The following is a 14,017-nucleotide window of genomic DNA, read 5'->3' as shown; positions in this document are numbered from 1 at the left end:
TCGACTCGAGTGTGCGTCCGCATCTGCGTCAGCATCCGAAGGCCTGAGTTCGAGTGCAGTGGACCGCAGTTGGAGGGACCCGAGTTCGAGTAAAGTGAACTGTCTCTGAAGGTCTGTGGTTCGAGATACTGTGAACTCGAGTGACTGAGATAGAAGAACTGTGAACTGAGAACTGATAGTTCTGATTTGTAAATAGTGCTTTGTAAATATTAGTTAAGATTAACAGTTCATTGTTGTTCGTACTAGTCCAAGTAAATTGTCATTGTCGTCGGTGGAGTTTTATAACGAATATTGTGTTGAGTGAAAATCCAATTGTTGACGAGAGCGTTTAAGGCGAATTGTAGAAAGGAATTATTGTTGGAAGAATAAAACCCTGTTGTGAGTTAAATAAATTTACAGTATTAAAAAATTTTCTTAAGGAAATACAAGGATTGGTTAAGTGTTGAAATGACTTTTTTAAAAAATAGACTGTGTCTAGCAACGAAAAACAAAAATCGTCCAAAAAAGCCGTTTCATGAATGTGCTGAGAAAAGTCAGAAGAGGAAGCTGAAGTCTTTGCTGGAAACACACTCGGTTGATGAGATTGCTCTTGTCGCAGAAATGGATTTGAGATTAACATACAGGCCTGATGCAGCAGAAATTGTAAAGCAAGTTTTAACTCAGAAAGGGCCACGAAAATGAAAGAAAAGAAAACAGGATCGCTTACGTAAAGAAATGGGACTTCTTGTCGACCGTCCTAAACCAGAATTTGGTACGACTAAATGGCGGGATTAGCGCGCGGAGGTTCTTTGAAGATCCAGGTTTGGCATCAGAAACTACTGGCATAGATGAAGGCTTGATTTGGAATCATCTTTAAAACCAGTGGTCGTCATTTCGTAACTCGCGAATTAACCCCTTAATATACAAGCAGGGCGGAGGGGTAAGGCATGATTTCCATCCCCTTAGCCAATACTTGTTCGTTCAACGTTAAGCAATCTGGATATTCTTCTCTCCTACATTCCCCTTCGCTATTTATTGCGGGCTGCATTTTATATGACGTAATCTTTGCCGACCACTGCTTAAAACAATCGCCAGTGGGTACGGTATTAATATTGGAGAGTTTGAAAAAAATACTGTTTGGGCATTGTAGAATTATACATCCAGAAATATAAGTGGTATTATATGCCGCAAAGTGTGCTTAAAATACTTACCCATGGTGCGCAGTTGATAAAGGAAGCCTTACTTCTGTAGGGATGATGACCGAGGAACCCCAAGAAGTCAGTAATAAAGATTACAAGAATTTCAGGGAATAAGCTTATCACTCGCCCAAATTTTGTAGAGCCGATAAGACGATCGATTTGATGGAATTTCCTCTGGCCCGATGGTAAGCAGTCTTCGTATCTAACGCCAAAAGAGTAGAAAAAGTATATCATCTGATGTAGACTTAATGAGACTGCTCCAGGATCACGATGGTGATGATGATGATGATATTTGAAAATTAATAGAGTTACAACTCTCTCAAATATCTGTAATTATTTCAAATGCAGGTTTATTTAACCAGAGTTAGCGGTTCTGTTAAAATTGTATTAATATGTAGGCTATTTTATTTTTAAAAAATTAAATGATATTTGACTCAATATGTACGACTGTTGTGTATTTTTAACATCTTTCTCACATTACAATAAAATAGAAAGTATATAATGCATTTGTGATTTCGTCCCAATCCCTGCGAAAATCAGTTTTGTAAAATTATTATAATTCTTTAAAATTCAACCCCTGTAAAAGGGTGGTTTATTTTATCCAATCGTAATCAGAGTTTACACGCAAATGCAAAATGCCATTTGTAACCTGTATACAAAATTTTATGAAAATCTGTTAGAAACGAGGAGAGTTATTAATTTTCTCCTTCTAGATTTGTATTTAGAACCACTGTCCGCCGTATGGATACATTCAGAAGCATAGCTGGCAGTTGAACGCGGCATTGACAAACCGTTGGAATAGGTGGCTATTTTGTGAAGTAGACATTTTTGCTGAAGTGATGTAGACATTTGTCGGCAGTGTAGTGCTTCCGAAATGATGAGCCCCCAGCACAGGAATGAAAAGCAGGAGCTTGGGGAAAAAATGATGACATCCTTTTTCATCAAAAAACGTTATTTAGCAACACTTCCTTCCATCACAGTCTACTATATACAGTCACGAAGCTTTGGATGATTTTTTGCCAACGAGTTGCGTTTCTCGCAATAGTTGATAGTCGCTTGGAGCGCTGTGAGTACTAGGAACAATAGACCGTGTCACTGCCATCGTGATCTAATACAGGCCATGTGACTCGCTTAACCCGATCACGAAGGGCAGTGTTTCAACCATATAAATTAATTGTAATGCATAAAGAATAACATATATTTCCTAAAATGTAGTGTAATTGCATTAATAAAATTTAAAACAATGATTAGGGGACACTTCAGACATAATTCCTTGCGAGTTAAGGTGTAATACTATTTTTGATGTGAAAATTACGTTGTTCGTATGTGTAATACCTGCCTTTATTTCGATTAAATATTGCTAAATTCTTGTATATTCATTTATGCACGATTCAATAATTTTCAATTGCACCGCACGAATATTTAGATATGTTGAAATTTTAGGTTGTGTTTACTGTACCAGTTGCCCCTTTCTGTCTAATTTTAGTGGTCTCCAATGCCCTGTCACTACATATGTATGTTATGTCATATGGATATTATAGGTTATGTTTACTATATTTAACTTATATTCCTATATTCGCAATTATACATTATGATTAAACATAATGTCATGTATGACACCCGTCATATTCTATTTATATGTAGGTATTTGAATACTACAATTGAGTACTGAATTATTGTATTTATCTACTACCTAAGAGACGAAGTAACGCAATCGTACGTACACTGATTTCATAAGAGTGATATGGTAAATTTTCTGTCTTTATCAAGGAAGGTAGATGTGCTAAATTAAAATCACAATATAAATTCGTTCTTATTGAACCTCAAAATAGCTTCCATTCTAAACTTGAAAATGTTGACGCGAACAGATTATGTTAACATGTAAAATTCTCTTCACATTAAAATAACACAGTTTTGTAATTATTTCTGCAACATATCATGCAACAAGAAGTAAAGGGAACTTATGGACACATTACACTAAATAAAGCTTAGCAATGATAAGCAATAAAGTTATAATATAATATTTCACTGAGCTCCATACACTGAAATACAAACCCCGAACAAACATTACGGCCTGGTCTAGATCGAAAAAGCATTGACTATGCCATATTTCGCATTTTTGTGAAAAACTATGTAAACTGTGAAATGTTCGTTATCGGTTGTAATAAATGTAAATGGCTAAAATACAATAATTTGAATAATGATATGGGACAAGGAGACGTTTGTAGTACTATATATTGTAAGAAAAATAGGTTAGAGTTCCCTTCTTCCGAAAGAACCAAGGAAGGTGAGTTTATAGAATATAATATATGTTTTATGAAAATAATATATATGTATTTCATATTTCAATAGTGGAAGGAAGGTGTTAATTTTTTCAAAAGAACACGATATCGGAAGTACACAATAGATGTTATCGTCTGCTAGGGAAAGAGTCTGTGATGAGGCGATAGTAGCGATCCTGGTGGTGAGCAACTATCTATGGATGCATATTTCAACTGTCTATGTTTGCACATTTAGTAATATTAAGCTTCGTGACTGTATACAGTAGACTGTGCTTCCACTATCCTCTCCAATACCGATTATATCATGCATGAAAATATACAGTTAGTTGATAGTGCTATGCACTGCATATTACATCCTATCATTAACACCCTTTATTGAATGTTTCAGTCTTGCATTATGGCATATAAATATTCGCCTTAAAGCTCCAATACTAATCTATTCAATAATGAATACAGTAAATTAAATGAAGAAAGAAAAAGAGAAAACGAAATAGTGCTTTATTTTCTGTGACCACGAGATACATGTATCGTCTTCTATTCACGGCTACATGGAATTACTTCCTGTAGGAACGACACACAAATTCCGATGTCATCCCATAAAAAGCAATATTTCCTATAGTCCGACGAATAGGGGAAGAAATATACCGGTACTAAGAATAATAAGGTCTTTCCACACAAAATTTCAAGTATATGCCAGTGATGACAAGGATGTTTTTGGGCTTAAAATATAATAATGCTATTATAAAAATAAATTAAACTGCCAACTATGACAGCCATATGATTAATATTTCAGTCTAATGGATGACTGAAAAATGGGTGACAGTTACATGTTATCCATAATTTAAAATATTCTAGACATCCTGTATGAAGTGTCATCGAAACTAATGAGACACCATTGTAAACCTGAATAATCACCTTTTAATACCTTAAAGACTGGTTCAAATAAAAGCACCTCATTGAAATGAATAAATAGTTTTATATTCGAAAGCAGCAATTTAAATGCATACGAATTTCATCCGTATTGAAGAAAATCTTATTCTTAATCCATCTCCTAAGTTTTATGACGGTATCTAAAAAACCTATGAATAATTAAATTAATAAAATTATTAATTTTTGTTCTGATAGTTGAAAGTCGCTCGCTGTGTTTGGCGGATGAGCGCTCGTGAGACATGACGACGACGAGTAATCTCAAACACACACTGTGTGTCCGTCTCCTTGACCTTGAACGCGCAGCAATGACGACATTCTGTACGATGTCAACGGGAGAGCCTACCTGCTGAGCTCCTTTGTTCCGAAGTTATTTTTATTAAAACCTGGCATGATATTTAAGTCATCATTCTGAAAATGTCATAGTGGAATCAATACACTCTGGAGAATTAAACATGTGTTTGTTCGTCTGTAAAAATGAGTTCATTTTGCGTTCTATATTTTTAACAATTATTTTACGTCAGATAACTATTTAAAAAAATTGCATATTATATATATATATATATATATATATATATATATATATATATATATTCATTTTCAGGGCATTTATAAACTAGCCTCTCCTTTTTAGAATTGCATTGAAAACACTTTTTCCATTTTCTTTTGCATAGCAAGAAAACTTCAGTGAATGAAGACGTGTTCTTTGCTAAACCAATACCTTAAATGCTGATTGCTGCCAAACTATGAAGAATGTAAATATAATATTGCGTGAAATTATATTTACTCGTAGAACATAAAAATACTGTAGTAGGTTATATTGTGACTTTCGAGACATCATGGTTAAAAAATATAATTTTTTGCATGGACTGACCCGATAAACATTTTGAATTTCAAATTCATACTATTGAAATTACCAAAAAAGTAACAATTATGAAGCTACTCGTATTAGTTTATGAAGCTATTACTTTAAATTATTACTTTACGAAGTGGTCAATTTAAATTTCATTAACATTGAAACGCTTGTGAATACCTTTATGAAGGTTTCTGTAAAACTGACAGGGATTAATATTCCCCACGCCACGTGTATTTGTGTCTTCATATTATCTTTCGCTAATATGTTTTCGCGGGATATCAGCCGAGTTAAGATTTTGGAATGCTCCAAGCTTTCGACTGATATCTCTGCAGCCATCTTCAGGGAAGTGATGTCCGAACGAAAAAAATCGAAAAATCGAAAGAGAATTGGGAGGAAAAATTTTAAAATGTACGCAAAACGCGTCCTTACAAGGGGTTGGGGGCTGTACAAAACTAAATATGTGAGCTCCAAGCCTGTTGGCCACTAGTCTCACTCCGGGTTACGCTGCTCCACTGAAGGAACTCTAGAAAATTTTGAAGGGGAAGCCGAAATTGGACGTAACCTCTCAGGTACCACATACGCGAGGGGGACTGAGATTTGATCAAGTGATCACGGAACGGGAAGAGGAAGAGCTGGCTGGTGTTTGCCGTTAGGATGGCAAGACGCTGTCATCTGTTGTTCGATGACAAAGCATGTGAAGGCTGTCGGAAGAAGCGCCGTGAAACCTAATTCTGCAATTTGAGAGGTCCCTGTCCTTTCAATTTGCGACTAATTGAGTGACCTCGTATATTTAATAGACAATTTATATGTTCTGAACTAGGGCATACGTCGTTTATAATAAAGGGGAATATATATGGGGAAGGGATGTCCGAACAGAATGCCGAAAGGTAATATAGATGTTAGGCTGTCTCAGGTGAAACGGGATTGGTTGGCGGATCGGCCAATCCGGGGCCGGGAACTGTCATCCCTCGTTAGCTCCGCCCCTCCCGGGATTCCTGCGTGAAGTTTGGCGGGCGGCGAGCCCTGTTCCGCCGGTTGGAATCGGTTGCCGTCCTCGGTCCGTGATCTTCATGACCTTGATTGTAAGAGGGCCTAAGTTGGTCCAAGGCTGGTGTCCATGCCTGACTGAGCTGGAGTCCACTGTCTCTGTTAAAGTTGTTTTTCTCCAGCTTGATCTCTATGGCCTCCTTGATTGTACGATCCCAGTAGTGGCTTGATTTGTTAATGACCTTGGTGTGGTCAAACAGTATTTTATGCTCCTTTTCTATGCTGTGTTGCGCCACTGCAGATTTTTCCGGGTAATACAGCCTCAGGTTCCTCTTATGTTCTTTGATTCTCTCTTCTATTGTGCGGCCAGTCTGCCCTATGTATACTTCGCCGCACTCGCATGGAATCTTGTAAATCCCTGGAGTCCTTAAGCCCTGACTGTTTTTAACCTGACGTAGATGACTCCGGATTTTGCTCTGTGGTTTATGGATGGTTTTGATATTTACCTTCTGGAGGATTCTGCGTATTTTGTGTGACACGCTCCCGCAGAATGGAGTGAAAGCTTTCTTTGTCAGTTCTTGCTTGCTGTCTAAGTCTATTGTGTTACATCTCGTGGTAACTTGTTTGAGGGCTTTGTTGATGTCTCTCCGGCTATAGTTGTTTTGTTGTAGTGTTCAACGAAGATGGTCCATTTCTGCAGGCAAGTTGTTGATATCGGCAATGACTATGGCGCGATGTAGTAGACTAGTCAGGACGGACTTCTTCTGCGAAGGGTGGTGGAGGCTGAGTGCATTCAGGTACAGATCTGTGTGCGTCGGCTTTCTATACACGCCATGTCCGAGAGTACCATCTGCTTTCCTGTGTATGTGGATATCCAGGAACGGCAGTGAGCCCTCTGACTCCACCTCCATGGTGAACTGGATATTCGCGTGGATGCTGTTGAGATGTTGTAGGAACTCTTGTAGCTTGTCTTGTCCGTGCAGCCAGACCACGAAGGTGTCGTCTACGTAGCGGAAGAAGTGGCTCGGCTTGTGTGTGGCTGAGTCTAGGGCCTGGTGTTCGAAGTGCTGCATGTAAAAGTTAGCAATAGCAGGTGACAGCGGGAAGCCCATTGCCACGCCATCGGTTTGTAAGTAGAACTCACTGTTGTACGTGAAGTAAGTTGTAGTCAAGGCCAGTCGGAAGAGTTGTAGAATATCATCCGGGAATTGTTCAGCTACCAGTTCTAGAGCCTCTTTTATCGGAACCTTTGTGAAGAGTGAAATTACATCGAAGCTCACTAGTAGATCTGATGGGACCACTCTGATGTTCTCCAGAATTCTAACAAATTCTGTAGAGTTTTTCACATGATGTTCACACGTTCCAATCAGGGGTTGGAGCATGTTGGTTAAATGCTTGGCCAGGTGGTATGTGGGCGACCCGATGGTGCTAACAATGGGTCGTAATGGTAGCCCTTGTTTGTGGATCTTGGGGAGCCCGTAAATCCGAGGTGGTGTGGCCGAGTGTGGTAGTATAACTTTTATAGCCTCGGCAGGCAGCGAGGAAGATTTCAGCAGCGTGGTGGTTCTTCTTATGATCCTGTTAGTGGGATCACGTGTCAGTTTCTTATAGGTCGTGTCTGCTAGTAGTTCAACAATTTTCTGGTGGTACGTTGAAGAGTCCAACACCACCGTAGCGTTTCCTTTGTCGGCCTGGAGAACGACTATACTCTCATCTTCACGTAGCTCCCGGAGCGCTAGTCGTTCATTCCTCGTGATATTGGGTTTGGGTGGTCTGGCTGTGTTGATTATTCGGCAGATATCTCTTCTCAGTTCTTCAGATATTCCAGGAGGAAAAATCTGCAGTGGCTCAACACAGCATAGAAAAGGAGCATAAAATACTGTTTGACCACACCAAGGTCATTAACAAATCAAGCCACTACTGGGATCGTACAATCAAGGAGGCCATAGAGATCAAGCTGGAGAAAAACAACTTTAACAGAGACAGTGGACTCCAGCTCAGTCAGGCATGGACACCAGCCTTGGACCAACTTAGGCCCTCTTACAATCAAGGTCATGAAGATCACGGCAACCGATTCCAACCGGCGGAACAGGGCTCGCCGCCCGCCAAACTTCACGCAGGAATCCCGGGAGGGGCGGAGCTTACGAGGGATGACAATTCCCGGCCCCGGATTGGCCGATCCGCCAACCAATCCCGTTTCACCTGAGACAGCCTAACATCTATATTACCTTTCAACTTTCTGTTCGGACATCACTTCCCTGAAGATGGCTGCAGAGATAGCAGTCGAAAGCTTGGAGCATTCCAAAATCTTAACTCGGCTGATATCCCGCGAAAACATATTAGCGAAATACAACTAGAGATGGGAAAAATTGTTATTTTCTCGTAACAGTTCGAACTGTTCCAGTTCCATGAAAATACTAGGTTCCAAATAACAGTTGCAAAATAACAGTACCACCATATATTATATATCCTACGCCGAAGTTCGCTCCACAGCACCGGATCGAATCCCTCTTCCAGTGTTTCTCCCTTTGTGGCTTGACTCCATGTTGTTACCATAACAGATAAATTCTGTAGGATCAGAAATTAATTTTTTACATTATTTATATATATATATATATATATATATATATATATATAATTTAATGTGGAAACTGTACCAAAATAAAACACACCAGGAATGAACGAAACTCTTCCAGAGTCAAGTCCCTAAATTCAGTTCTGTCATTCTGTGAAGCGTGTGACACAATTTATTTTTGTTAAAACCCTTTAGTCAAAGTAGTTTATGCAAACATTTGGGTAAAAAAGGCAAAAGTATAAGTCGAGGGCCATGAGAAAGTAGAAGTCATACTGACAATATTGACATCACGAAACCAGTTACGTTATATTTATGCACGACACCAGTTCAGGATTAAAAGTTGGTATTGATTTTGTCCCTGAAAACTGTTAAAAGTAGCCAGATCTAGTGACAAAGTCGCTAAATTGATAACACTGCAGCAATGGTTGTCATAATGTAGTTCCATACACGGCCGACTTGATGCTAGCTTCGCGAAGCTAGCATCAAGACGGCCATGTTCCATAACATTAAGTATATTGTAATATGTAACAGCAAGTATTTTGTATAACAGGTACAATACTACTAGTATTTAATGTAACAGTGATGTTTTGGAACAGGCCGTTACGTTATTTTGTAGTCATGACTCATAATGTAGTTCCACAACATCGAGTATTTTTTGTAACAGCAAGTTATTTTTTGTAACAGCAAGTATTTTTTTAACAGGAGTATTTAATGTAACAGTGGAAGAGCCACGTACTATTAGTACGTAATGTAACAGTGGTATTTAGGAACTTCCCTGTATGCCATGTGATGCAGTACGTCATAATGAGTCGAGATGTGAATTCCTGGAAATGAAATCTTTTCTAATGCTAAATTGAATTCGTAGATCAGGTTTGTTCGAAGCAGGAAATGTAATGTAATTGTAAATTATTTGTAAATTGATCACGAAATCGAAATTGATCCCATTGGTAAATAAAACCTAACCTATTCTTCCTCTTCTGCTTAGCTGAAGGTCACAGTAGTGTCCAATTTCTCCAAAAATGCGTAAATAAAAGCTATAATCATTTCGGCCGTGCTAAAATTCATATTAATAATGCACCGTCATGAAGTATAGGAATCTCATTGTAATGAAATATGAAAATTTACCGTTGTACTTTTTTTTTAACAAAAGAACTTCAATAATAGTCATGTTTCAACAGATTTTAGTTTAATTTCAAGAATTGGTAATGAAACTAAAACTGTAAAATATTTCGAAATAAAACATAACCTATATATTTTCATCTCCCTTGATAAAATTTACAATGTAGTTACTATAATACAGGCATTATGTTATTTGATAGAATCCTATACTTAATTAACATCAGTTCCAAGATAATGTGTACATTTTTTAAAGACTGTCTTCGTATCTTTACTATTTATCTTTTACTTTAGTTTCCAACATTTATTTCAGTACGACGAAAGGATTCCCAATTCTGCTTTCAACCAGTGGCAACAACTTATATGGGCTCGTGGCATCCGAGCCCACCCAATAATTTATCGTGTTCTGAGATTTATTTAACTTAAGGCTCGTCAAATGTTTGAACCCACCCACTGTTTTTCAAAAGTTGGCGTCACTGCTTTCAATAGTACCAAATATGTTCCGTTCATAGACTTACTAAATAACCGCGGTTCCGTTCTGTGGAACAGGCGTTGTCATAATGTAGTTCCAAAGTGAAACGAGTATTTGTAACCGCAAGTATTTCGTACTAGCTCAGAGCAACACTGTTATTTTGGAACATAGTGTTCCAAGGTGCTGTTACTTTTTGGAACAGTTCCAAACAAGGAACGGTTACAAAATAACTGTTACGTTATTTTTCCCCACCTCTAAATACATCAGGAGAGGAGTTATTCCAAGCATGAAGAAAATAGATTCACGAGGAAAGGTAAAAAAAAAAATTAGTATACGACATCTTAGGTCATTTTGAGTGAAAAAGTCCATATGAACATAGGTCCGTTTTCGAACGATGGCGGAGCTAGATGCATTTTTGGTAAAACGTCTCGCCCCAATGTGAATCTGGGTTACCATATACTGCTAACGTGAGATGTGAGACAAGGTCACGGATAGCAATGAATGACGAACATTGGAATCTGCATTGTGAGCGACATGGATAAGTTCATTCACCTCACAAACCAGGTGATGGGATATTGCAAACGTCCAATCGTCTGCCCTTATCTGATGTAATGACACAGATCCCGCGTATAACACAGATACACTAGCCTATCGCTTATCAGTTCACAGCAGTTCAGTCAGCTAGTTACAGTACATTAGTTATACAGGTACAGTTATAGGAAGTGTTGTTGTGTTTTTCAAGATACCTTATAAATTTTCGACTGCAAAATACGCCGGTATCGTGTATGTTTATGGTTTGTGAGATGGAGTTCCTTGCGTGCCTTCGCTGAATATGAACGACGCTTTCCGAACAGAAGAGTACCATATCGAAGAGTATTTATTGTCTGTGGGGTTGGATGAAAGACTTGGTATAGCAAAGGAAGGTGAAAACGAGAGAGGCGCTAATCGATCGTATTTTGGATGCTGCAGGCCGTATAAAGAACAGCCACGTGCAACTCTCCCGAGCGATGAGCGCGATTCATGCCCGAGCGCAACAGTGCATTGAAGCAGGAGGAGGTACCTTTGAAAATGTGTGAAAACATCGACTCCAACATCTAGAATATTAGGTATGTAAGCATACATGAATATAAACTTTAAATTTGTCCTTTATCTGACTCTAAATGCGAGTTAATACAATGGCACCCCAGAAGTTTTTGTGAAATAAAAGAGCCATATCTTCGTAACCGTTCGAAAACGGACCTATATTCATATGAACTTTTTGACTCAGAATGACTTCAGAATTCACATCCCAAATTTTTTATCTTTCCCCGTGAATCACCCTGTATAAAAGAAATGAATCTGAACATAAAGCAACTTGTATCTGTAGTAACACACGGGACTCGAAATACGACTTTTTTAAAGTCTACTAGATGGACTAACGGGTTATTAAGAGAACTGAAAATAACTGATGACACAAAACGTTGCCATTGCACCTAGGCTACATAACACACCAGTTTGGCTTAGATTTATTTAAAATTCTTTCCACGGATAAATATGTGTAGTCCTATCATAGGTCGCCTGCCGGTACCCTACATAGCTGCTATGTTTGGCTATATATTCAGTATATTTCCGAACAATCGTTTTCTGATCAAAAACTTGTAAAATCTAAACAAAGATCATGTTTAGCAGACGAAAATTTACGAATTGCATTAACAGTGGCAATTTGTGACGCATTTTCCAATGTTTTTGTAGCACAGTAGAAAATACGATGAAATAAAATATAATCTGTCCATATTGTGTAGTCTACGTCAGATGATTGGGTCGAGAGTCCGCCACTGGATGTACTCTATACGGAGTGCTCTATACTTCTCGATTGATATTACATCTTATGTATTGCGGCTTGCGTCCAGTGATGTCATTGTGTGAAGAAATTTGCCAAAAGCTGCTTTGAGACAATCTATTCTATTTATTTATTTAGTAGATTTATTTATACTGGCAGAGTTAAGACCATAAAGTCTTCTCTTCCACTCAACCAGTACCGTATATTATATAGCTGTACTTGAAAATAGGTTATTTAAGTTGTTTGTCTTTATTATGTTCTGTAACAACATTCACTGTGGAACTATGAATAATTTATATTTTTTAAGCTTACCCGTAGTTATACATGGACAATATTCTTAAAATTATGCAGAGTCAGAATAATATTTCACAACTCGTTATTTACCTATAAAAATCTACTATATATGTAGATACAAGATATCATTCACCTGCTGCATAATGCCCCTTCAATGTCTAGTTGACTTCTGAGTGGTATTTCTTTATATTTCAGCGTTGTGTTTTGACATGTGATGCTGTCTTGTTATAGGTTTCGGATGTTGCATCACAAGATTTGGTTACATTGTCTAACTATCCGTTAAGTTTTTGCTGGAGATGGAAAGTACATCAACATTATCAAGGTGGAAAATATAAATATATTCCTTACCACTTTTATATCCTGTATTTTAATTATTATATATATTATGACATTTAAAATTGTAGTAGTGATCGAGTCATTTGCGTAGGTTCCTGCTGGAACTCGCAAAACCTCCGAAAACTTTTCAGTTTTGAGTGGTAGTAAGATCTCTTCTTCAGACAACTTCAAAGGAAGAAATAATTCCCTGACCTTAAACATTGCGGATGCTCTTAATCTTTTGTCCAGTTATTACATAATTTTAAATGTTTTTGTGTAGCCTATCGTAATTGACTTCAATAAAATTACATTTATTATGAAATATGGAACTCCGAAGCTATGGACTTCCCTGAAACAGTAAGTCATGAATATTTCTAAATAATCTATTATATCACCGGAAACCTGAACAGTTTGAAAACATATTGCAAGAGATACACTGTTAATATTTATGACTATCTTTATTCTTTTTGCACTAATTAAGGCATTATATGCATTATTACTACCCTTGTTATTATTATCAAATACAGTAGTAACTTTTACTCGCGTATTCGAATGATAGTGTCAGAAACAAAGAGAACAGTGTAATCATCTGTTTCCTCATTAGTATTCAGGCTAGAAATTACTTTCCATAATTAATAAAGCGTTCATTTTACAACGCCGGGAAGGATATGTAATATTTATAGCTCAGTAGCTTGCCAGAATAATGTAGGTATTAATAGATAACTGGCAATATTACATTTTCTCATAAAGCAACAAATTGTAATGATATAGAAGATCCTATCACTACGGCATGGTGCGTCCTCAGGTTGCGGGTAACTGCGAATATATTGAATAAGCAGTTGCAGACAGCCAGTTCCTCCAGTTTGCGGGTTGGGAGAAGGGCTAACAATCCATCATTATAAAAAAAGATCTTGTTACTAAACCCCAACATAAGCCTCGGAATGGGACAACAAGGATGGTTTGAAATTCAATGGGTTATATCAGCTGCTTGTTTATGCGGATGACGTGAATATGTTAGGAGAAAAGCCACAAACTATTAGGGAAAACACGGGAATTTTACTTCAAGCAAGTAAGGAGATAGGTTTGAAAGTAAACCCCGAAAAAACAAGTATGCCTATATGTTTACGTCTCGTGATCAGAACATAGTATAAAATGGAAATATAAAAATTCAAAATTTATCTTTTGAAAAGGTGAAA

This window comes from Periplaneta americana, chromosome 5 (genome assembly GCF_040183065.1).
Source record: "Periplaneta americana isolate PAMFEO1 chromosome 5, P.americana_PAMFEO1_priV1, whole genome shotgun sequence".
Taxonomy (NCBI): Eukaryota; Metazoa; Arthropoda; class Insecta; order Blattodea; family Blattidae; genus Periplaneta; species Periplaneta americana.
This window is presented reverse-complemented; position numbering follows the sequence as displayed.